The sequence below is a fragment of the Stegostoma tigrinum genome, chromosome 11 (genome assembly GCF_030684315.1).
Source record: "Stegostoma tigrinum isolate sSteTig4 chromosome 11, sSteTig4.hap1, whole genome shotgun sequence".
Taxonomy (NCBI): Eukaryota; Metazoa; Chordata; class Chondrichthyes; order Orectolobiformes; family Stegostomatidae; genus Stegostoma; species Stegostoma tigrinum.
Genome location: NC_081364.1, coordinates 47670029 through 47693350, shown reverse-complemented (window position 1 = coordinate 47693350; position 23322 = coordinate 47670029). Strand labels below are relative to the sequence as shown.

At 41.9% G+C, this 23322-nt stretch overlaps 1 protein-coding gene across 5 annotated transcripts in view; it reads right to left on the bottom strand.

Moving 5' to 3' along the window:
• The window catches only part of prickle2b (prickle homolog 2b), a 301893-nt gene extending 280068 nt beyond the window's left edge, over positions 1-21825 (bottom strand). Inside the window, exons 1-2 of one of the 5 annotated variants that reach the window (XM_048547909.2) lie at positions 21390-21825; positions 20942-21092 (exon numbers count right to left, since the gene is read on the bottom strand). The gene's annotated coding sequence lies outside the window, so the exon portion shown is untranslated. Of the gene's footprint in view, positions 1-20941; positions 21325-21389 lie in introns of those variants that run through there. The other 4 variants (XM_059649935.1, XM_048547910.2, XM_048547912.2 and 1 more) reach the window with 4 other exon arrangements.
• Positions 21826-23322: the final 1497 nt, after the last annotated feature.

Genomic DNA, 23322 nt, shown 5'->3' with positions numbered 1-23322 from the left:
TGGGTGGACCCCGCCGCGGGCATGCCCTGTAGATGTGGCCCGCTTCCCCGCAAAGGGTGCAACTTTTTTCCTTTGGGCAATCCTTTACAAGGTGTCCCTCCTCCCTGCAGTTCCTGCACATGGTGACTTTGCAGTCGGCCAACATGTGACCTGACCTACCACAGGCATGGCAGACTTTGGGTTGCCCTGTGTAGGTCAGGTAGCCCTTGCTCCCACCGATTGCGAAGCTGGAAGGTGGGTGTATGATGTTCCCGTCCGCGCCCGTCCTCATCGTCACCCTGACGTGCCTCTTACTTGTCCAGATCCCGAAGGGGTCCATTATGTTGGTTGGGTCCCCTTCCACCTTCATGTACCTTCCAAGGAAGGTCAGGAAATCAGCTGCTGGCACATGCGGGTTGTACATGCGTACAGTGACCATACGGCTCCTCTGCACCGGCAGCACGAACAGAGGGACGGCGATCAGTACAGAGAGGGGGACCCTCACCACCTTTTTCCTTAAAAACCTCCAGGAAGCGCTTGCAAAGCTTGGTGCTCCTGAAGGTTACATCGTAGAAACCTCCTCCAGGGAAATCCTGCAGGCAGTAAACGTCAGCAGCAGCGAATCCACAACAGTCCAATAGGACCCTCTTAATGAAGAAGGTGCGGTCCACAGGTGCACCTTCATCCACCTTCTTCACGGAAACGCGGATGGTGTTCCGGACCCCCTGACCCGGGACACGAGCACTTGCTGCAGCCATTGTTGCAGGTTGGCTGCTCCTCTGATCACCGGTTGCAAGGGTGCACAGCCAACCTGACGTCTTCCTAAATCCTCTAACACAGTCACGCTCTCCTCTTCTCGGTCCACAAAAGAGTGGGTTTTTATTTTGTTCTGGACGTAAGCTGGTTCACTGAGCTGGAAGGTTCGTTCCCAGACAATCCATCACCATTCTAGGTAACATCATCAGTGAGCCTCCGGTGAAGCGCTGGTGTTATGTCCCGCTTTCTATTTATCTGTTTACGTTTCCTTGGGTTGGTGATACCATTTCCTGTTCTTTTTCTCAGAGGATGGTAGATGGGCACCAAATCAATGTGTTTGTTGATGGAGTTCCAGTTGGAATGCCATGCTTCTAGGAATTCTCGTGCGTGTCTCTGTTTGGCTTGTCCTAGGATGGATGTGTTGTCCCAAAGTGGTGTCCTTCCTCATCTGTATGTAAGGATACGAGTGATAGTGGGTCATGTCATTTTGTGGCTAGTTGATGTTCATGTATCCTGGTGGCTAGCTTTCTGCCTGTTTGTCCAATGTAGAGTTTGTCACAGTTCTTGCAAGGTATTTTGTAGATGACGTTCGTTTTGCTTGTTGTCTGTATAGGGTCTTTTAAGTTCAAGTTCATTTTATAGTGTGTTGGTGGGTTTGTGGGCTACCATGATGCCAAGAGGTCTGAGTAGTCTGGCAGTCATTTCCGAGATGTCTTTGATGTAGGGGAGAGTGGTTCTGGTTTCTGGGCACATTTTGTCTGTTTGGGTTTGTTGCTGAGAGAAAAATAAAAAAATCAGCGGACTGTGTTCATTGGGTACCCGTTCTTTTTGAATACGGTGTATAGGTGATTTTCTTCTACTCTTCGTAGTTCCTCTGTGCTGCAGTGTGTGGTAGCTCGTTGAATAATGTTCTAATGCAGCTTCGTTTGTGGGTGTTGGGATGGTTGCTTCTGTAGTTCAGTATTTTGTCCGTATGTGTTGTTTTCCTGTCGACGCTGGTTTGAAGTTCCCCATTGACTGTTTGCTCTACTGTGACATCTAGGAATGGTAGTTTGTTGTTGTTTTCCTCCTTTGTGAATGTTATGCCAATAAGGGTATTATTGCTGGTCTTGAATGTTTTCTCTAATTTATTTTGATTCGGCATGACAAAGGTGTCGTCCATGTAGCGGACCCAAAGTTTGGGTTGGATGATTGGCAGAGCTGCTTGTTACAGTCTCTGCATTACTGCCTCAGCTAAGAAACCTGATATCAGAGATCCCATGGGTGTTCCGTCAGTTTGTCTGTAGGTTTTGTTATTGAAAGTGAAGTGGGTGGTAAGGCATAAGTCCACTAGCTTGATGATGTTGTCATTGCTGATGAGGTTGGTGGTGTCTGGAGTCTTTGGTTCTTCTCATAGTGTAGTCAGTGTTTCTTTGGCCAGGTTGATGTTGATGAATGTGAACAGGGCTGTTATGTCAAAAGGAGACCATTATTTCATCCTCTTCTATCTTGGCGTCTTTGATGGTGTTCAGGAATTCTTGGGTGGAGTGAATGGAGTGGCGTGAGTCTTCTACTAGGTGTTTTAGTCTATGGTGTAGTTCCTTGGCTAATCTGTCGGTTGGTGTTCCAGGAAGCGAGACTATGGGTCTGAGGGGGGCTCCTGGTTTGTGAATTTTTGGTAGTCCGTAGAATTTGATTGGGACAACACATCCATCATAGCACAAGCCAAACAGAGACACGCACGAGCATTCCCAGAAGCATGGCATGCCAACCGGAACTCCATCAACAAACACAATGATTTCGAGCCCATCTACCATCCCCTGAGAAAAAGAACAGGAAATGACATCAACGCAGGAAATGACATCATCAACCCAAGGAAACCTAAACAGATAAATAGAAAGCGGGACGTAACACCAGCGCTTCACCGGAGGCTCACTGATGATGTTACCTAGAATGGTGATGAAACGTCTGAAAACGAACCTTCCAGCTCAGCGAGCAAATTCACATCCACAACCTGAACTTGAGCTACAAATCTTCTCAAAACTCGATGGTCATAGAATCATAGAGAAATACAGCACAGAAACAGACCCCTTGGTTCGACTCATCCATGATGACCAGATATCTTAAAATCTCGTCTCATTTGCCATCTCTTGCAAGAGCTGAGAGATAGAAAAAAAGTTGAAACTTTAAGTCCAATATAACTTCTCAATGTTTAGTTCACATTGACTTTATTGTATGTGAAATCTTGTATGATCCTGAGTCAGTGAGAATTCAAATTTTTGTTAATGTTGCAATCTGAGCAGTCTAGAAATAATATCTTGGTTTCTTTTCTGAGTTACTATCCCTGTAAGGCAACTGTACAAAATAAATCACATTTGCTGAATAACACCCTCATGAAATTCTACTTTTTGTAGCTTTCATCTCAAAATGAGGCAGTAAATTTCATTTTAGCAACTATAAAGGTACACTTTACAAACAATTACAGTGCTCATGCAGAGTCCGATCAGACAAAAGCTTTCACCTTTCAGTTTCACAAGTACAACCACTGTAGGCAAGGCACATTTCTATGAACCTGTTAAATGAGTCACATTGGACTCAAAATATTAACTGTTTCTCTCCACAGATGCTGGTAGACCTGCCGAGTTTCTCCAGCACTTTTTTCTAAAATCTGTGAAGCCAGTGTCTCATCCTCTCAGTGCAGCTTTAGAGTTCTTTTTAAACTGACTAATAACGTCCCAGTTCAAGGCCACTTCTGGAACAACACCCAATCCTTTAGCATCTCCAAGCTATGCACACAACTTTTCAGGCTTTAGAATTTGTTAGTCAACTTTCAGAGTATCTCCAAGCATTCCTGTATCCTTATCCAACAAACAAAAGAAATCTCTTCTCCTTGTGTCTTCATCTGTGCACTGATCACATTGACCTCAAGCTCTGCTGTTTATAGCTCTCCTTTCTGTTGTAGCATGCTTTTTTGCCACCCACATTAACTTTTCTTAATGGTACTTGTTGCAGGAAAAAGGTTGCCAGGCTGTAATGGTATTTATTTCCCACGAAAATTACAATTGATCCAGTTACAGTTCATGCAAACTTAAAATTTTTCTCAAACGTTATTAAAAACAATTAACTTCACTCATATTTTAGAGATTAAAAATTTTTCCTACCACACTCCTTCCAGGTCAAGCAGTGTCACATATGGTCTTGTCAATCTATAGGACACCTTTGATTGATTTATGTGTTTATAATCCAATATACTGTATTATCAAACTTCTACAAAATTTTAAGAAGTTCACAATCTTGAGTGAAGAAATTCCTCTTCTCAGTCTTAACCGGCCTGTCCTATTTTATGGGGATTGTGTCCCCATATTTTAGAGTCACCAGCAAAGTGAAAGATCCCAAGCTTATCCCTATTAAGAATTTTGTAAGTTTCACTGAGATCAGCTCTCTGAAATTTCAGGGAATACAAGACCAGTTTACTGAACGTCACCAAATAGCAATCTCACCATTCTGGGGATTATTCTGATGAACGTCTTGCTATAAATCCCTCTATAGCAAGAACATCCTTCCTGAAATAAGGAGATCAAACTGTACAAAATACTCCAGGTGCAGTCTCAATACCACTGTGGCAAGACATCTTTACTCTTGTACTCACATTCCCTTGTAATGAGGGCCAACATATCACGTGCCATTCTAATTCCTTCCTGCACCTGCGTGCTAGCTTCAGTGAGTCACAAACAAGAACACCCAAGTTATTTTGGAAATCAACATTTTCTAACTTTGCACTGTTTGAGAAATACTCTGCATTTCTGTTTTTTTTAACCAAAGTGGATAACTTCACTCATTTACATTATATTCCAACTGTCTTTTTTTTAAATAGAATCCCTACAGTGTGGAAACAGGCCCTTCAGCCTAACAAGTCCACACTGACCTACACAGCATCCCACCCAGACCTATCCCCCTATAGCCCACCTAATCTACACATCCCTGAACATTACAGGCAATTTAGCATGTCCAATCCACCTAGACTGCACATCTTTGGACTGTGGGAGGAAACCGGAGCACCCAGAGAAAACCCATAGGCATGAGAACAATGTGCAAACTCCACACAGACAGTTGCCCAAGGATGGAATCAAACCAAAGTCCTGCAGTGCTAACCACTGAGTCACCGTGCCATCATGTTCTTATCCGTTGGGCGACAGCAGTGATATTATCATTAGACTGTTAATCCAGAGACCCAGATAACATTCCGGGGATTTGGGTTTGAATCCTGCCATGGCAGAGGTGGAATTTGAATTCAATAGATTCTTAATTCCAGATGTTTTGATGATGACCACGAATCCATTGTCAACTGTTGGAAAAACCCATCTGGCTCATCTGGTCCTTTAGGACGGGAAACTGCCATCCTTCCCTGGTCTGGCCTACAAGTGACTCCAGACTCACAGCAATGTCGGTGACTCTCAGCTGCCCTCAGGGAAGTTAGGGATGGGCAATAAATGCTGCCTATAATGTAACACTTTCATCCCATTAGTGAATAATAAAGGGAAAAAAATTTCCTTGAAGACTTGCAGCCTCTCCATTACTCCTATTTTGCACCTAATTTTGTGTCCTGAACATTTGGGCATACATCCAAGTACAGATCCTTCTAGTACTTCACTGGTAATAACCTGCCATCTTGAAATTGGTTTATTCTGACTATTTTCCTTCTCATAAATCCATGTTGATTCTGTTCGGTCATTTTCTAAGTGCTTTGTTATCACACCTTTTATAAATTAATATTTTCAATACTACTGAAGTCAAACTAACTGGTCTTTAGTTCTGTCTTATCTCTCCAACCCTCTAAGTAGCCAGTCTTGGGCACATTGTAAAATGGTTCCTCCAGACTGGAAAGTAGCCAATCTATAGAATTCTGAAAGATAATCAATACATTTGTTATAATAGCTCCCTCATTTAATACTTTATTGTTTAGTTTATTTAACCCACAAAGTTCAATCCGATCAGAATAAGGCTATTTTAGACTGCATTATTGACACAAACTTTTTCAATTTCACATTTTTACAAATTCCTTGACTCATTCTGGACGACATTCTATACCATCCTTAGTGAAGACAGGCAAAAAACATTTCTTTCTTGAGCACTGTTTCTCCATTCTCCATTATGAATTAATCTGTCTCCACCCGTAAAGGGCATTTGATTTTGCTAATCTTTTACTTTCTGTATGCATAACAATACTTTTACAGTCTATCTTTAATTTAGTTGCTAGTTCACTTTCCCGTTCTCTTTTCCCGTTACTAGTTTCTTAGTCATCCTTTGCTGGATTTTAAATTGATCCCAATCCTCAGCCTTATCACTTACTGGCATTGTTACAAGCTAATTGTTTTGACTGAATGCAATGTTTAACTTTGGTTAATTACAGTAAATCCACTTTTCCTGTCAGGTTTGTGTGTCTTAGAAGAATGCAGATCCATTAGAGACCATGTAATACTTTTTAAAAATACTAGCCATTGCCAGTCTCTCAAATATTTAACATATTTTCAAAACCACAGCCATCTCGCCCCTTCATACCTTCAGTTCCCTTTGTTCAGATATGGACTCACAGCTCATTCTGAAATAGATCACTTTCAAACTTAATGTAAAATTCTCATCAGATTGGGGTTACTATTTTCTAAATGATTCCTTTATAACAAGGTAATGAATTAGCCCCTTCTGATGACATAATGCTAAATACAAAATATTGCCAATATCCAGCTGGATCCTCAATGTACTGATCCAGAAACCCACGTAAACTCCAGAAAGACAGACAGACATTCTCCACAGCATTGGCACTAATCAGATTTACCCAGTACGTATGAAAGGGAAGTCAATTCTTACTTTTTAAGTCTGATTACTTGCAGCTTTAACTTCTTGATTTATATCTTGCTAACATTACCACAATAGTTTGGTGGCATATAAAAAACTCACACCAATATTTTCTGCCCATTTTGTCTTAGCTCGCCCAAACTCATTCTCCATCTTGATGCTTCAAACAATGATCCCCTCTCACTAACGTGTAGATCCTGTCCTATAATAACAGTGCTCCCTCACCTCCTTTCCTCTCTAACAATTCTTCTTCAGTGATGAAAATTTCTGAATACTTTGTTCCAAATCCTGGTCACCCTGGACTCAAATCTCCATAAAACCAATTAAATCAAACCCACTTTTTCCTTATTTGAACCTTCAAATCATTTCAGTGTTGAATTTCATTTGTTCTTGATTTGTTGAAATTCTCTTCAGCCTCAAACATCTTTACACCACCAAACCCCAGCCCCACTCTAAAATTCAAATTAATGAAAATCATGAGCAGTACTGGTATTAGAGGGGAGGCAATGGCCTAGTGGTATTATCACTGGACTGTTAATCCAGAGAGGTAGTAATGCTCTGGGCACCTGGGTTCAAACCTGCCAAAGCAGCTGAATGAATTCAACAAATATCTGGAGTTAAGAGTCTAATGAAGACCGTGAATCCATTGCTGGTTGTTGGAAAAACCCATCCAGTTCACTAGTGTCCTTTAGGGAAGGAAACCCTTGATTGTCCTGAAGCCAACTTTAAACCAATTTTATCAATTGTTCTCTGATCCCACATTCTCTGACCTTATTCATGAGGCATTTCATTAATGACAGTTGAAGTACAGAAATGCATTTTCTGCATTATCCATAACTACCCAGTTACTTCAACAATTTCAATGAAAATGGTCAAGTAAGTGTTTCCCTTAAATTCAATGCTGGCTTTGCATTATCATATTTCTCATGGAATGCTTACTAGAGTAGAATGTCTATGTTTATCCCAACACTAATGTTACACTGACTCACCTTTAATTCCCTGGGCATATCGAGTCCCCTTTTGTCATGTACGAATTAGCTATTAAATAGCCCTCTGCCACTATACCACCTTCTTACAAATTGTCACATCGGAGTAGAAATGTCTGATACTTCTGCTCTAGATTCTTTAAAAATAAACAAACAAACTGAATACATTTGGGTTGTTATCTTGAATTCAATTTGTTTAATACATGTGTTCTCATTACTCAACTCACCATTCAATGGCAGATATACCTTGTTCATATCTTTTGTTAAGCAAAATAATTATTCAATATCTCTGACACTAATTATCATAAATAGTATTACACTGTCTATCTTGTAATGGTCCCATTTCCATCAAAAGCATGCCTTTCTAACTGATATGCCTTTATGCTTATTTTCTAAAAACATTAAATGTGCTCTTTTATATTTACTGATTCACAGAGTTCCACTAGTATTGTTTGTCCTTTCCTTTTGGAAAAACAAGTTTTTTTTCCTGCGTTTTAGTGAACACCATTTTCTACTGTTATTTATGTAGTCATTTGCCAATGCTGTTCTCATTTTAGCTCTCCTCCAAACAAGTTCTATTCTCAGATCTGAAGTGTTATTCCAACCTGACAACCTGGTTTTTGTCATCAAGTCCTTTGCAATCATCTTAAAGTATATTATATTAATTATTGCTGAAATATTTTCCTTTTACTTCTCTTGCCTGTTCTGCTTCATTCCTTACTACTCAATCCAATCGTAAAATCACTGGTTGAGCTTTTCACAGATTAGGTTACAACAGAATCCTATACACTTCTCAGAATTTCCATTTCCCCTTTAACTGCCTCCTCTGTCCAATTAATCAGAGTAGCTGCCATCGTCCATGGTTTATTTATTAATTTCCAAATTTGCCTGCATATTTCTTCTTCTACCTTACAAAGCACCCAATTGTAGAAGGGAGGAACACAGCAGGCCAGGCAGTATCAGAGGAGCAGGAAAGTTGACGATTCGGGTCAGGACCCTTCAGAAATAGGGAGAGGGAAGGGACCTCCAAAATAAGGACATAAATAAGTGGATAAATAGGAATAGACATGTCCATCCTGGCCTTCCTCCAGTGTCACAATGACACCACCTGCAAACTGGATGAGCAGTACCTCATATTCCACCTCAGGGGTCTACAGCCAAGGGTCTAAACGTAGATTTTACCAGTTTCAAAATCTCCCCAGCCCCGGCCTCATCCCATGACCACTCCTTCCTTTCATCCCTACCTCCTTGACCCAACACAAACTGTCCATTTTCTCTTCCACCTAAATGCCCCTCCCACCTCACTAACTAATCCCCACCACTCGCTACCTATCATCATCCCACTTACCTTCCCAAGCCCCACCCATCGTCTTTCCCAACTCTCTTCCTCCTCCCCATTTCCGAGGAAGGTTCCGGACCCGAAGCGTCAACTTTCCTGTTCCTCTGATGCTGCTTAGCCTGCTGTTTTTCACCTCCACACTGCATTATCTCTAACTGCAGCAACAGCAGTTCTTACAATCAGGCGGAACAACAAACCAGTTCAGCAAGCCAACGAACCTCAACACCCACAACCAGAACTACAAATCTACTCCAAGATCTTACAATCTCTAATCGTGGAAGGAGTGTGATGTATTTTCTATTATGGACACTCGTTGGATGTATGATGTTTCTTTTTTGTAAAGAGACAGCAGCAGTCTGAACAATCTGTTCATAATTTGATCAAACAGGTAGTGGAAGGTATGTTAACAGAATTCCAGAGGATAGGGTCAAAATTACACAAGGTCCCACTTCTTATGTTGAAGGAGGGAGAAAAATGGTGCAGATTGGATTCAGAAGAATTATGTGGGAACCGAATGCACGCCTACTAGAATATGTTGTGGCAAGATGGAAGACGACTATGAGAATTTATAAATATAAGTCAAGAAACCAGATATAATCACAACTGACATGGTGTAATGTTGGGCTGAAAAATGACGTCATCAAACCAAGCCATTAAGGGTTGAATGCTCATGGCAAACAGCAAATGAATAAAGTGGAAAAATGCACGAAAATAGGTTTGGCTGGAATGTAACTGCATTATCTTGACTGTCTGTAGAAACCAGTCTTTAGGTAGTTAACAAGGAGCCACCTGAGAGATTTGTTTTCAACTTGTTTCCTGCATGATGGAATGTCTGGAAAGTAGTGAAAGTACTACAAAATGGTGATACAGTATGTAAACAGAATAATATTACTATATCAGGGAGTTTGTCCTACTCATTGGACTGGGATCTGTGAGACCAGTGCCATGGAATCGGAGATAGAGCTCTAAGTCCATGGCATGAAGATAAGGTAGTGACACTCATTTGTTCACACATCTATAAAACAGTCTAAGCTATTGATTCACTCATTAGTTTGTCTTCGTATTAAGTAGATTCAGTTCAATGTCACTTCTGTCAGTCCAGTTTCTTCCATGCTCCCAACATCTGGTTCATCTCCCAAATTTGTATTTATATAATAAAGCATCAGAACTCCCTAGCAACATCAGCACATGCACTGAAATGAAAGACCCCAAGGACATGGCTCGTTTTTAACAGGTGTACAAACAATGACAGTTGATGTTCTTTTGGTCTATCCTGTGCCTCATTAGAATGTACATGATCATTTGAGAAGGTCCATTAACTTCAGGAGGGTGAGAAATCACTGAAACATGAAGTACATTAGAATTGAACCCTTTGATATCTGGTGGTTGGCTTGGTATTGCAGAATTAACTTTTCTGTATTCCCACTGTTACACAGTTGGACCTTTGGAAGTGGAAATAACATCACCATACTCAAGATGAACCTAAGACATTACAGGGATCTGGTCAATCTAAACTCAAACAGGAATAGGCTATCTTCATTCACTGTGATCAAGGCTAATCACACAAATCAGTATCCTGTTCACACTTTCACCCCATACCCTCTGATTTCTTTACCCCTAATGACAATATCTAATTCTTTCTTGAAAACATTTAATGTTTTAGCCACAACCACTTTGTGCCAGAAAGTGCTAATATTTTAAACGAAGATCTGTTATTTTAACAAAGGATTGCATTGAATTTGTTGGCTGGTTGGTTCACTGTGCTGTCTGGTTTTCATGCACAGAAATACATCAATTTGTTTCATTTGAAAACAATCCCCATACATCTGCATTCCCCATGCAGATGGCCGAAAGGCCCTCCGCTTCTTCCTGTCCCGCAGGGCCGACCAGTCCCTCTTCACTGACACCCCTCATCTGCTTAGCCAAACTTGTCTTCACCCTCAACAACTTTTTCAATTCCTCCCACTTCCTGCAGACAAAAGGGGTGGCCATGGGTACCCACATGGACCCAAGCTATGCCTGCCTCTTTGTAAGTTACGTGGAACAAACCCTCTTCCATAGCTACAGTTGACCGAAACCCCACCTCTTCCTCTGTTACATTGATGACTGTATCGGCGCCGCCTCATGCTCCCACGAGAAGCTCAAACAGTTCATCCACTTCACCAACACCTTGCACCCCAATCGTACGTTCAAATGGACCATCTCTGATACCTCTCTCGTATTCCTGGACCTCTGTTTCCATCTCTGGCAACCACTTGGAAACCGACATACATTTCAAGCTCACTGACTCTCAGCAACCTAGAATATACCTCCTCCCACCCACTTTCCTGCAAAAATGCCATTCCCTATTCCCAATTCCTTTGCCTCTACTGCATCTGCTCCCAGGATGACGCATTCCACTCCCGAACATCTCAGATGGCCTTGTTTTTCAAAGACTGCAACATCCCCCCAATCAATGGTCAAGATCACCCTCGATCATGTCTCCTGCATTTCACACCAATCATCCTCACATCTCCTCCCCGTAAAAACAACCAAAACAGAAGCCCGCTCATCCTCAAGTACCACCCCAGCAACCTCCAGATCCAACGCATCATCCTCTGACACTTCCGCCATCTGCAATCTGACCCCACCACCAAAGACATTTTTCCATCCCCATCCTTATCTGCTTTCCGGAGGGACCACTCTCCCCGGGATTCCCTTTTCTCTGCAACCACAGAAAGTGCAACATCTGCCCCTTACATCTCTCCCCTCACCCCAAGAAGACTTTACACACAAAGCAGATGTTCATCTGCACTTCTGCTAATGTGGTATACTGTATGCGCTATTCCCGTTGTGGCCTCCTGTACATCAGGGAAACCATGCGAAGGCTTGGGTACTACTTTGCAGAACACCTACACTCAGTTCACACTAAACAACTGCACCTGCCAGTTGTGAGCCATTTCAACTCCCCATCCCAGTCCTCAGACGACATGTCCATCCTGGGCCTCCTGCAGTGGCACAATGATGCCACCCGAAGGTTGCTGGAACAGCACCTCATATACTGCTTGGGAACCCTGCAGCCCAAGGGTATCAATATGGTCTTCACAAGCTTCAAAATCTCCCCTCCCCCAAGCGCATCCCAAAACCAGCCCAGCACGTCCCCGCCTCTCTAACCTGTCCTTCCTCCCACCTCAAGCCCCACCCCCATCTCCTACCTACTAGCCTCATCCCGCCCCCTTGACCTTTCTATCCTCCCTGGACTGACCTATCTCTTCCCTAACTCCACATCTACACTCACCTTTACTAGCTCCATCCTCGCCTCTTTGGCCTGTCTGTCTCCTCTCCAGCTGTCTTCTCTATCCATCTTCTATCCACCTGTCCCTTTCTCCCTATTTATTTCAGAACCTCCTTCCCCTGCCCCATTTCTGAAGAAGGGTCGAGGCCCGAAGCCCGAAGCATTAGCCTTCCTGCTCCTCTGATGTTGCTTGGCCTGCTGTGTTCATTCAGCTCTACACCTTGTTTTCCAAGACATTAATTTGACTGGGAAAATTTTACAGTCCTAGGTCAAGCAAGGCAAAGTCATGCATGAGAATTCCTGGAGGCCTGGTTTTCAACCACTGATGCAAGCAATAACCGTTGAAATAGACCCCAACTATATATCACTACGGTACAAAGCCAGAAGCAAGACTGCCCACCAATGACAGAACAGACAATACCATATAAATTCAGAGCAGGACAGAACAACAGCGCTTCACAGGCTACACAGTGCTGACTATGTCACCTAGAAGGGAGATAAAACGTTTGCAAGAAAACCAGTCAGCTCGGTGAACCAACCAACAACTCCAGAAAAATGCTAATTTCCAGTGCAGTATATCCTAATCCTATATATTTTGCCACCTCAGATTCAATTGCTTGAGTTTGGATATGATTTTGAATTTAATCAGATTTTCAAAATCAATTGATACAATAAGTTATAATTAGCAAAGATTATAACACAAGTCTGGGAGCTAGGGGCAGTAGCAATGTCCCTTTCTCTGGGCACGAAGGTCCAGAATCAAGTGCCACCTGCCAGAAGATCAATCATGATGTGTCTGCATAGGGTGGCTAAAAATAGTTGGAATTCCGAGCACCACAACACAACAACTATATTTAATTTCTGTACCAGCATTTGAAAATCCAACGATGACCTTACATTCTTCACAAATACTGCGATGAAAAAGTGGGATACTGAAAAGTGTAGAATACCACTGTTATGATAACTGTGTGTCAAACTCCTGCTATTAATTAGCTGTCCAGAAATCAAGTGACTTCTGTGTGACTGATATTTTTGCTTTGTTGAAAATAACCCTCAATTTTAAAAAAAATTACATCATGTTAAAATTATGTTTAAAATATTTGTAAGGAGATGGTAAAGTCACTAGTCTGGGCACGTGGATTGCTGGCCTAATTTTCTGAGGATAGAAATTCAAATCCCACAGCAACTGCTGGAATTTAAATTCAATTAATTAAAAAGAAAGCTGGAATTGAAGGCTAGTTTGTGTAGTCATAATACTACTGCGGAATGTAATAAAAGCTCATCTGGTTCACTACTGTCCTTTAGGAAGTTTGACATCCTCACCAGATCTGACCTACATGTATCAGAGATAACGGGAACTGCAGATGCTGGAGAATCCGAGATACCAAAGGTTGGAGCTGGATGAACACAGCAGGCCAAGCAGCATCTTAGGAGCACAAAAGTTGATGTTTCAGGCCTAGACCCTTCATCAGAAAAGGGGGGATAGGGAGATGTTCTGAAATAAACAGGGAGAAATGGGGAGGCGGACTGAAGATGGATAGAGGAGAAGATAGGCGGAGAGAAGACAGGCAGGTTAAAGGGGCGGGGATGGAGCCTGTAGAGATGAGTATAGGTGGGGAGGTAGGGAGGGGTTAGGTCAGTCCGGGGAGGACGGACAGGTCAAGGGGGCGGGATGAGGTTAGGAAGTAGGAAAGGGAGGTGCGGCTTGAGGTGGGAGGAGGGGATAGGTGAGAAGAAGAACAGGTTAGGGAGGCGGGGACAGGCTGGGCTGGTTTTGGGATGCAGTGCAGGGGCGGGGAGGTGGCAGGGAGAGGAGATTTTGAAATGTGCGAAAGCCAAATTGATACCATAGGGCTGCAGCGGTCCCAAACGGAATGAGTTGCTGTTCCTGCGACCTTCAGGTGGCATCATTGTGGCACTGCAGGAGGCCCAGGACGTACATGTCATCTGAGGACTGGGACAGGGAGTCGAAATGGTTCACGACTGGGAGGTGCAGTTGTTTAGATAGAACTGAGTGTAGGTGTTCAGCAAAGCATTCCCCAAGCCTCTGCTTGGTTTCCCCAATGTAGAGGAATCCACAATGGGTACAGAAGATGCAGTATACCACATTGGCGGGAGTGCAGGTGAACATCTGCTTGATGTGGAAAGTCATCTTTGGGCCTGGGATGGGGGTGAGGGAGGTGGTGTGGGGGCAGCACTTCCTGCGGTTGCAGGGGAAAGTGCCGGGTGTGGCGTGGACGGAGGCGAGTGTGGCGTGGACAAGGGAGTCCCGGAGAGAGTGGTCTGTCCGGAAGGCAGGCGAGGGCGGGGATGGAAAAATGTCTTTTGTGGTGGGTTCAGATTGCAAATGGCGGAAGCGTTGGAGTATGACGCGTTGTATGCAGAGGTTGGTTGGGGTGGTACATGAGGGCAATGGACTTGACTGTCCCTTAAGAGATGGCAACAAATGCTGAGTTTGCCAGTTGACTTCAAGGAATTAAAACAAAAATGCTTGTCAGCAAACATTAAAGAAACTATTATCCCTAATCTTAATTTCCTTCCCATTGTTCCTGAAGATGTACATTGCCAAATAGCAATTTTGCAGAGCAGTGTTGTCATTTTCTATAAAACACTCCCCTGACAGATGGCCAAATTATCAAAGTATTGTTCAGAGAAGTTAAATGTGAAATATGTTTCATTCATGTATACATTGAGGAACGACAAGGATCATGAAATAAAACTGCTGCTCTGAATAGTATCAAGGCATATGTGGGATAGATTCAAAGTGGCCAAGAGACAGTTGCGAGGTGGCAGTTATGTCTCTTTCTACTCATAGTTTAACCAAAAAGGATAGAGAAAACTGCTCTAGAGAATAATTGTGGTGATATAACCATCAATGTAACATCTCAAATCTTAAAACCTATTTTGAAAAATGTTATATACTTCTGTAAACGGACAAGAGCACAAGATGTGTGAAATTGGCAAATTCTATAGCCAAACCAAAATAAAGGAATAATTGAGATTGGCTGGGTTAAATAATTCTGTTGGTTTTTCTGAGCTGGGAACAAATCCATTTTTTATGAATTAGTCTAAAATATCCCAATGTGATTAATACAGCAGTAGAAAATTTATTTTCAAGAAGTGTTATTTGCTTTTCAATCTTAAAAAAAACTAATTTTGACGTGACATTAGCATACCAGGGAGCAGTTATATCTGTAATCACACCATTATTTTAAATGCAAACATATTGATTTAGACAATGTGACTGAATTTGAATTGTAATTATAATTTGCAACATATGAAGTCTTGTCTATGGAGTGATGTCTGGTATAAACGGATGACTAATAGTGTAACCGAAAAATTTAATTAAACTTTTTACTCAAATCAAACATTACAAGTGTTCCAATTTCTGAAATAAGTATAATCAATCTGAGCTACCAGGAAACAGACAGAAATAAATAAAAACAAATGGAAAAGCTACTGCAAAACCCAAGGGAAGTATAGACATGGCTGGAAAGTGTACAGCGAGTGAAACGTGCTTGGCAGTTTCTGAAGCCTAGAAAACTGAACTAGACAACAAAGGCAACTAAATAATTTAAGGCATGAAAGCCACTGTTTAGTGGGCATGGTTACAATTGCAAAGTGATATTAGATACAAGTGATATTAGAAACAAAATTGGCATTGGAGGAGAGCTGATACTAAAGGAGAAATCGTTATAATGGTTTATATTTATTGAATTCTTGCAGCAATGACCTCACTAGAAAAGAACTGTGGATTCTGTAAAGTTTTAGTGAAGTACATCTTAAATTTAAGAACAAGAAAGAGAAGTAAACCATACAGCTTGGTCCACATTCACTAGCAAAGCAGATCACTGGTCTTAACTTCACTTTCCTGCCTCTCCCCATACCCCTCAATTCCCTGACACTTAAAATCCAAATACGTTCGAAACACAGACAGCATAGTCAGAGCCGTACAGCATGGAAACAGACCCTTCGATCAAACCAGTCCATGCTGAACATAATCCCAAACTAAACTAGCCCCACCTGCCTGCTTCAGGCCCTTATCCCTCCAAACATCGCTTATTCATATACTTATCCCAGTTTCTTTTAAACATGTAACTGTACCCACATCCACCACTTCCTCTAGAAGTTCATTCCATACACGAGCAAACTAGTCCATATAAAAATGTTGCCCCCATGTCTTTTTAAAATCTTTCACCTTCCACCTTAAAAATATGCTACCTAGTCTCAATATTCCTCACCCTAGGGAAAACCGTCATTCACCTTATCTACACATGATTTTATAAATCTCTACAGGTCACCCCTCAACCTCCTACACTCTAGTGAAAAGAGTCCCAGCTTACCTGGCTTCTGCTTATAACTCAAACCCTCCATTCCTGGCAACATCCTGGTAAATCTTCTTTGAACCCTTTCCAGCTTAATAATATCTTTCCTATAACAGGGTGACCAGAACTGGACACAGTACTCCAGAAGAGGCCTCACTGACATCCTCTACAGCCTCAGCATGACATCCCAACTCCTATACTCAAAAGATCTGAGTAGTAAAACAAGCACGCTAAACACCTTAAAAACCCTGCCCACATGATGCAAACTTCAAAGAACTATGTACCGAATCCCAAGGTCTCTGTTCCACTACATTACTCAAGACCCTACTTCTAACTGTAGAAGTCCTGCCCTTGTTTGTTCTACCAAAATGCAATTCCTTACATTTATCTAAATTAAACTCCACGACAACTCTCTACGGTAAAGAATTCCAAAAATTAACAACTCTAGTGAGGAACCTTCTCATCTCAATCATAGAAACAGAAAATTAACAGGGAACAGACCATCCATCTCTTAATGCTTGCTTTGCAATTTGACAAGACCGTGGCTGATATGATCATAGTCTCAACTCCATTTCCCCGACTGCCCTTGGAAACTGAGACTCCTTTGTCCGGCAAGCTATTTATCTATAAAATTCAACAATTCATATTCTAAATGATCAGTGCTGTGTTCCAAGATGGTGTCCTCTTTGTCTAGATCCCCTAGCTAGTGGCAACCACATGTGTCTTCCCTATCATGATCCTTCAGAATCTGGCATATTTCAAGAAGACCACCTCACATTCTTCTAAACTCCAAGGCCTACAGGCCTAATTTTCCTTCCATCTCATGACAGAGCAGCACACTCATCCCAGAAACAAATCGAGTAATACTTCCTTGTACTGCCTGCAATGCAAGTAGATCCTTCCTAAAGCATGGAGATCAAAGCCCAACTGATAATCCAGGTAGTCTCACTAACGTGCAACTGTAGTAACTCTTTCTTGTTCTTCTCTAACTAACTTGCAGAAAAGGCTAACATGTTATTTGCCTTTCTACTTGTTAGATAAAACATATGCTAATTTTGTGTTCCAGTTCCTACTTGTTTTATCATCAGAATAAATAATCTCATTAGACTACATCTGTCATCCTGTTGCTCACTCATTTAACCTGCACGTTTCTAGTGTCTGTGCCCTCCTCACGGGTTTGTATTCTCACCTCAATTTGCATCACCTGTAAACCTTGATTCTTTACTCTTAGTTTCTTTGCCTATGTCATTCACAGAGATTGTTAGACTTAAATCCTACCACAATCATATTTAGGCAAATTGTGAAGTCAGGTTGAGGACATAAAACTTATTCATGAAAACAGATGTATAGCATTCAACTTGTTTGCACTGCAGGAAACAGAAAATGATCTTGAACTTAAAAATTCTGAGGCACAGTTAATATACTTAAATGAAGTTTTGATTTCTAGCTGCACAGTGCTAGAGGATTCAGAAGTGATCAAGACGACAGGTGAAGGCAGAACAGCAGGCATTGTCTACATGGAATTTAGCAAGGCTTTCCACAAGGTTCTGCATGGCACACTGGTTAGTAAGGTTTGATGACAGGAGATCCAGGGACAGCTAGCCTACTGGATACTAAATTGGTTTGACAGTAATGACAAAGGGTGGCAGTACAGTTGTTTAGATTGAAGGCCTATGACCAGAGGTATGCCACAACAATCAGTGCTGAGTCCACTGCTGTCCGTCCTTTACATAAACAATTGGGATGAGAATACAAGAGGTATGGTTAGCAAGCTTGTGGATGACACCAAAATTGGTGATATAGGGGACAGATGTTTATCCAAGAGTACAACTTGATCCACTGGGTCAAGGAATGGCAGATGGAGGTTAATTCAGATGCATGTGAGGCATGGCATTTTGGCAAGACAAACCAGGGCAGGACTTATATGGTTATTGGTAGGGTCCTGGGACGCACTGTCAAACAGACACCTGTAGAGATACATAATTCCTTGAAAGCAGCGTCACAGGTAGACAGAGTGCTGAAGAAGTATTTGACATATTTATCTTCATTGGTCTGAGCAGTGAGTACAGGAGTTGGGATATCATGTTTCAACTGTAGAAGACATTGGTAAGGCCACATTTGGAGTAGTGCGTACAAGTTTGGTCACCTTGCTATAGGATGTTATTAAACTAGAGAGGGTGCAAAAATTTTACAAGGATGTTACTGAGACCGGAAGGTTTGAGTTAGGAAAAGTTAAATAGGCCGAGACCTTTTGCTCTAGAGCATAGGAGGCCGAGGGGTGACCTTATAGAGGTTTATAAATTCATGAGGGGCAAAAATAAGGTGAACAGCCAAAGTCATTTTCCTCAGGGTATGGGAGTCCAAAACTAGAGGCCATGGGTTTAAGGTGAAAGGGCAAGATTTAAAATGAACCTGGGGCAACATTTACCAAATTTATGCCAAATTGTGTGAATAAGCTGCCAATGAAGGTGGTAGAGACAGATAAAATTATAACATTTAATGGACATTTGGATGGGTACATCGATAGGGCAAGTATAGAGAGATAATGGCCAAATACAGGCAAATAGAAACCTGGTCAGCATGGATGAGTTGGACCAGAGGGTCTGTTTCTGTGAAGGCAAAATTAATAATTCCTTTAAAAGGGAATGTGTAAATGTTTAGTTGAAATCCACTTTGTTTATTGAGTATGGATTTTATGTTTATGATCATTGTTTCTTTGCAGCAACACAAGCATCAACTCAAAGGGAATTTGGTGTTTGGCCTGAACTGTGATCAGAGGATGGTGTACAGGCATGGATAAGCAATTCAGAGTCACTGACTGAAAGCTCCAGGATAGCTATGCATTGAAATTGAGAAATAATTACACAATTTAACACAGACACACTCCACCCATCAGTGCTCACATTCAGGACAAGTTTTTGCCCAGTATAATTATTCCTTATCACTGTCCTTTTATTCTTCCATGACTCTCAAGTTTGTTCCAAGTTTCCCTCAAATATGTTAATACTTATATGCTTAAAAGCCCATCTAGCACTATACAGGGAATATTCTCCTAAATTCTTTACTGATTTATTAGCAGCTATTTTATACTTATGCTCAATTGCTGTGGGCTGATTTATCAGTAATTTTAATTTTAGAGTTGTGTCATGTCTGATAATTGTAGATATTTTTAAATAAACCTGTTCAGATATGCTGTGACACACTTCTAAAGCATGTAACACTTGAACTCAGAGCCTCACGGCTCAGAGTTAGAGCTATAACCGCTGTGCCAAAGCAGCCTTTTAGGTAGAGACACTTTATTAATGTACAATATTTAATTGCATAGAAGTGGTAGGCAATAACCAGGCATTCATTGTCCCTCCTATAAGAAAAATTCTAAGTGAGACATCATCTATGGAGATTAACATCGTAAACTTTCAACAAAACCCACTGCTTCTGAATACTATTCATCCACAGGCCAGTACTTTGTCAGGCTTTGGGAGGTCTTATCTACCTGCCGTGATACTGTTAGTGATGGATGTCTGTGTTTTCCCGGATCTTTGTTCCTCCACCCCATTTAGCGTCTTATTGTATAATATACAGAAGAATTAAATTTCAGAATGGTTCCTGAGCTGCTGGGATGCTCAAGTTTTATCGTGACAAACAACAGGCTACTGTTTAAAAAAAAGTGAGGACTGAGAATGTTTCAAAATGCTGGTTTGTAATTCTGGAAAATCAGGGAATACTAGTCTATTTGGGGAATAAAAGGAGTGCATTGTAGATTACACTGAGGGAGGAAGCAGTGTAGTGGCAATTTCGTTGGTCTAGAGACTTGTGGGGGCCAGCAACAGACGTCTCCCCACACCCCTCCTTTCATGAACTGTAGTAGGAATAAGTGTGAAAACAACTAATTCCCTCCTCTGTAATTCGGAATTCATTCCAAATTCATACCTAACAATGCTCTTTTTAACGTCTTTCAAAACATCAAAATGAGAATTTCTCGAACGTTAAAACCATTTCAATTCTATAAACCTCAGTCTGTTCCAAAGCATTCTGTTGAAGATAAAATCATGTGCTCTTAAACCTGACAGTTACACGTTTTTGATTTCCGAAGAAGGCAATACACCACTCCCAATTCCTGGTTACAAACCTGCTGGATCCTTCTTAAAATGCTGGGGGGGGGGGGGGGGTAAAAGAGAAAAGAAGAGAAAACATTCCAATTCACCAATGAAGGCTTATTTCAAAGAGAGAAAGAAATCATGTTTTACTCCGTGCCAAAATACAATCAAAACACTTGATTCGAACATACAGGTCTTTTAGCATTTGTAGCACGAAGCGGGGGGGGGGGGGGGGGGGAGGATGGCAGCTGCACCAGTCACGTTGCACTGTAAACGGGGTGGATGGGGGTTACAGGAACAGCCAAAAATACCCCCCCCCCATGCTAAACTGTCACCGAGACATCAACACAAACCTGAAAACAGCCGACTTTAACAACAGTCACGTTGGGTCAGCGCCTTGACAGATTAAAAGAGAACTGAACCTTTTATACCACTGATTCTCCAAAGGGAATGGGCAGCTTCACTCCGGAAGGGCCGATGTCTCTCCGAGAGAAAACCAAAAGGCTGCGGCAACCGGGGAGAGGAAAGAGAGGGAGGGGAAGAAAAAGAGAGAGAGACGTTTAAACACGATATATTTTACAGCGAATACCGTTATGGTTGGGATGCAGCAACCGTTACGGCACCGGCTGGGACCTACCTGTGGGCGCGGCGCGAGCTGAAAAACGGCGCGCGGCCGGCCAGCAAACCGGGGAGGAGAGAGGCACGCGCTCGCACCACGTGCCGCCTCCTCCTCCATCACCACCACAACAGCCACCCCCCCACACCCCACCAAAGTCCCGCGCGCGTCACACGAAGCAGCACCTGAGGCAGCGCTGCACTCCCCCGGTTACATAACCTGCAACCTCCCACACTCCAGATATACAACAGCAACTGCATCTGGCAGCAAACTCTCTGCGTTCTCTCCCACACACTGTATCTTCGATCCATCGGGGCAAGCAATCAGCGACGCATCTTCCTCTCCCCGTCCTTCAAGCACTGCAGACGGGCACTGCGGAACATATTGAAGACCGTACTCAAGCGTATCTGCTTTTTTAAAATATAAGCGTCCCGGTGCAACGGAAACCGGTACCCGCTTTTCTTTTACCGCCCCACGTCCGATTTAAGACTTTGATTCGAGCAATATCACCTTCCCCAGTGATTGAATAACGAGTGAAAATGCGCTATATCTCTTGCGACTGTGAGTGACATGGCTTGTGGAACAGGCACCGAGCCAGAGTGCTGGATTCAGGCATAAGCTAACCTACAGTTTGGGGGTCTCTGAATACGGGAACAAATACTGAATTTCGAGTTTTACATAATCGATTAAAAATAAAGGTGACGTCAAAAAAGACATTGTTGTTCTGTTATGTCAAAACATATTTATATGGTTACACAATTATTGGATCACTTCTGCGTGTATGTAACTACCAGCATCCATTCAAGAAATACACAATTCAAACTGGCAGATTCCTGATGAACCGCCGCACAACCACATTGGGTCAAAAACACCTCCTTAGCACGGCTCCTTTCTCTTCCTCTCCGACCCTCCCATGTTTAATTTAGGTATTTCCGATCGCCTAAATAAAAGTGACATGTTTTTTTAAGGGGGTTAAGATATACTGTTTTCAAAAAAAATTGAATATTAAAAAAATTCCTTTCAAACAACCAAAAAAAAACTAATAAAACGTGAAGAAAACGATTCCTTCCTTGACAACGGGTACATAAAAATCACTGAATTATGTTTTTTTACTTTTACATAAAGGATCGGAGTTTTTAAAAAAAATCAAGAATTTGTTTCTCATTATAGAGGACTGTTAGAATAAAGAGAACCTTTGAAAGTGGATGTCAGACGAGAAAAAGACGCAACAGCTTGCAAGTTGAATTATTTCACTGCAATAAAGGAGGGAGCCTCATACTCAATCGAGGCAGTTCCACCTCTTCTTGTTAGGAATCATGATGAGGATGCGAATGTTGGTAGAGCCTGAAATCCTCAACGGACAGGTAGAGGAGGTCGTGTCCAGTTTGTGCGATGCATTTTGGTAAGATAAGGAACTGAATATTAATTAGGTCAATCATGCTGTTAATTAGACATTTGACAAGCTACAATTCTGCTTGTTTGTTAACTCATTGTTGCTTAGTGAGAAACGTGCTCTTAGTGAAAACACTGCTCTGCAATGCATAAAAGAAGCTAGTGGCCCCCAGTATTAAGCTAGGCCTGGCTGGACTTCTCACATGATACTACAGCAATTCTCACTTGAGCTACATCATTCAGGCTCCTATAAAATTCCACTAAGCTTCTTACAGAAAGGAGATTGTTCAGAACAATTACAGGCATTATATTTTAATAGCTTCCTCAGAGATAGTAAGAACTGCTGATTCTGGAGTCAGCGAATACACAGTGTGGAGCTGGAGGAAAACAGTGGGCCAGACAGCATCAGAGGATCCAAAATGTCAGTTTTCCTTGTCCTCTGATGCTGCCCGGCCTGTGGTGTTTCTCCAGCTCCACACTCTTATCTATATTTCAAAAGCTTGATTTGTTTTGTTTTGTTTTTATTTCTTCCATAATAAACAAATATTTTATTGTTAAAGTCAAATCTGCATCCTGCATGCTTATGTTTCAATGAAAGGCTGTCACATTAAAAAAATGTATCAAGCCAGATTTTATTCTGGAATCTGACTTGTCCCATAGCAACATCATTTGGGAACATAACAAATGGGGGTCTTGCCCAGATCTGAGTTTGTTGAATTTCAGAGG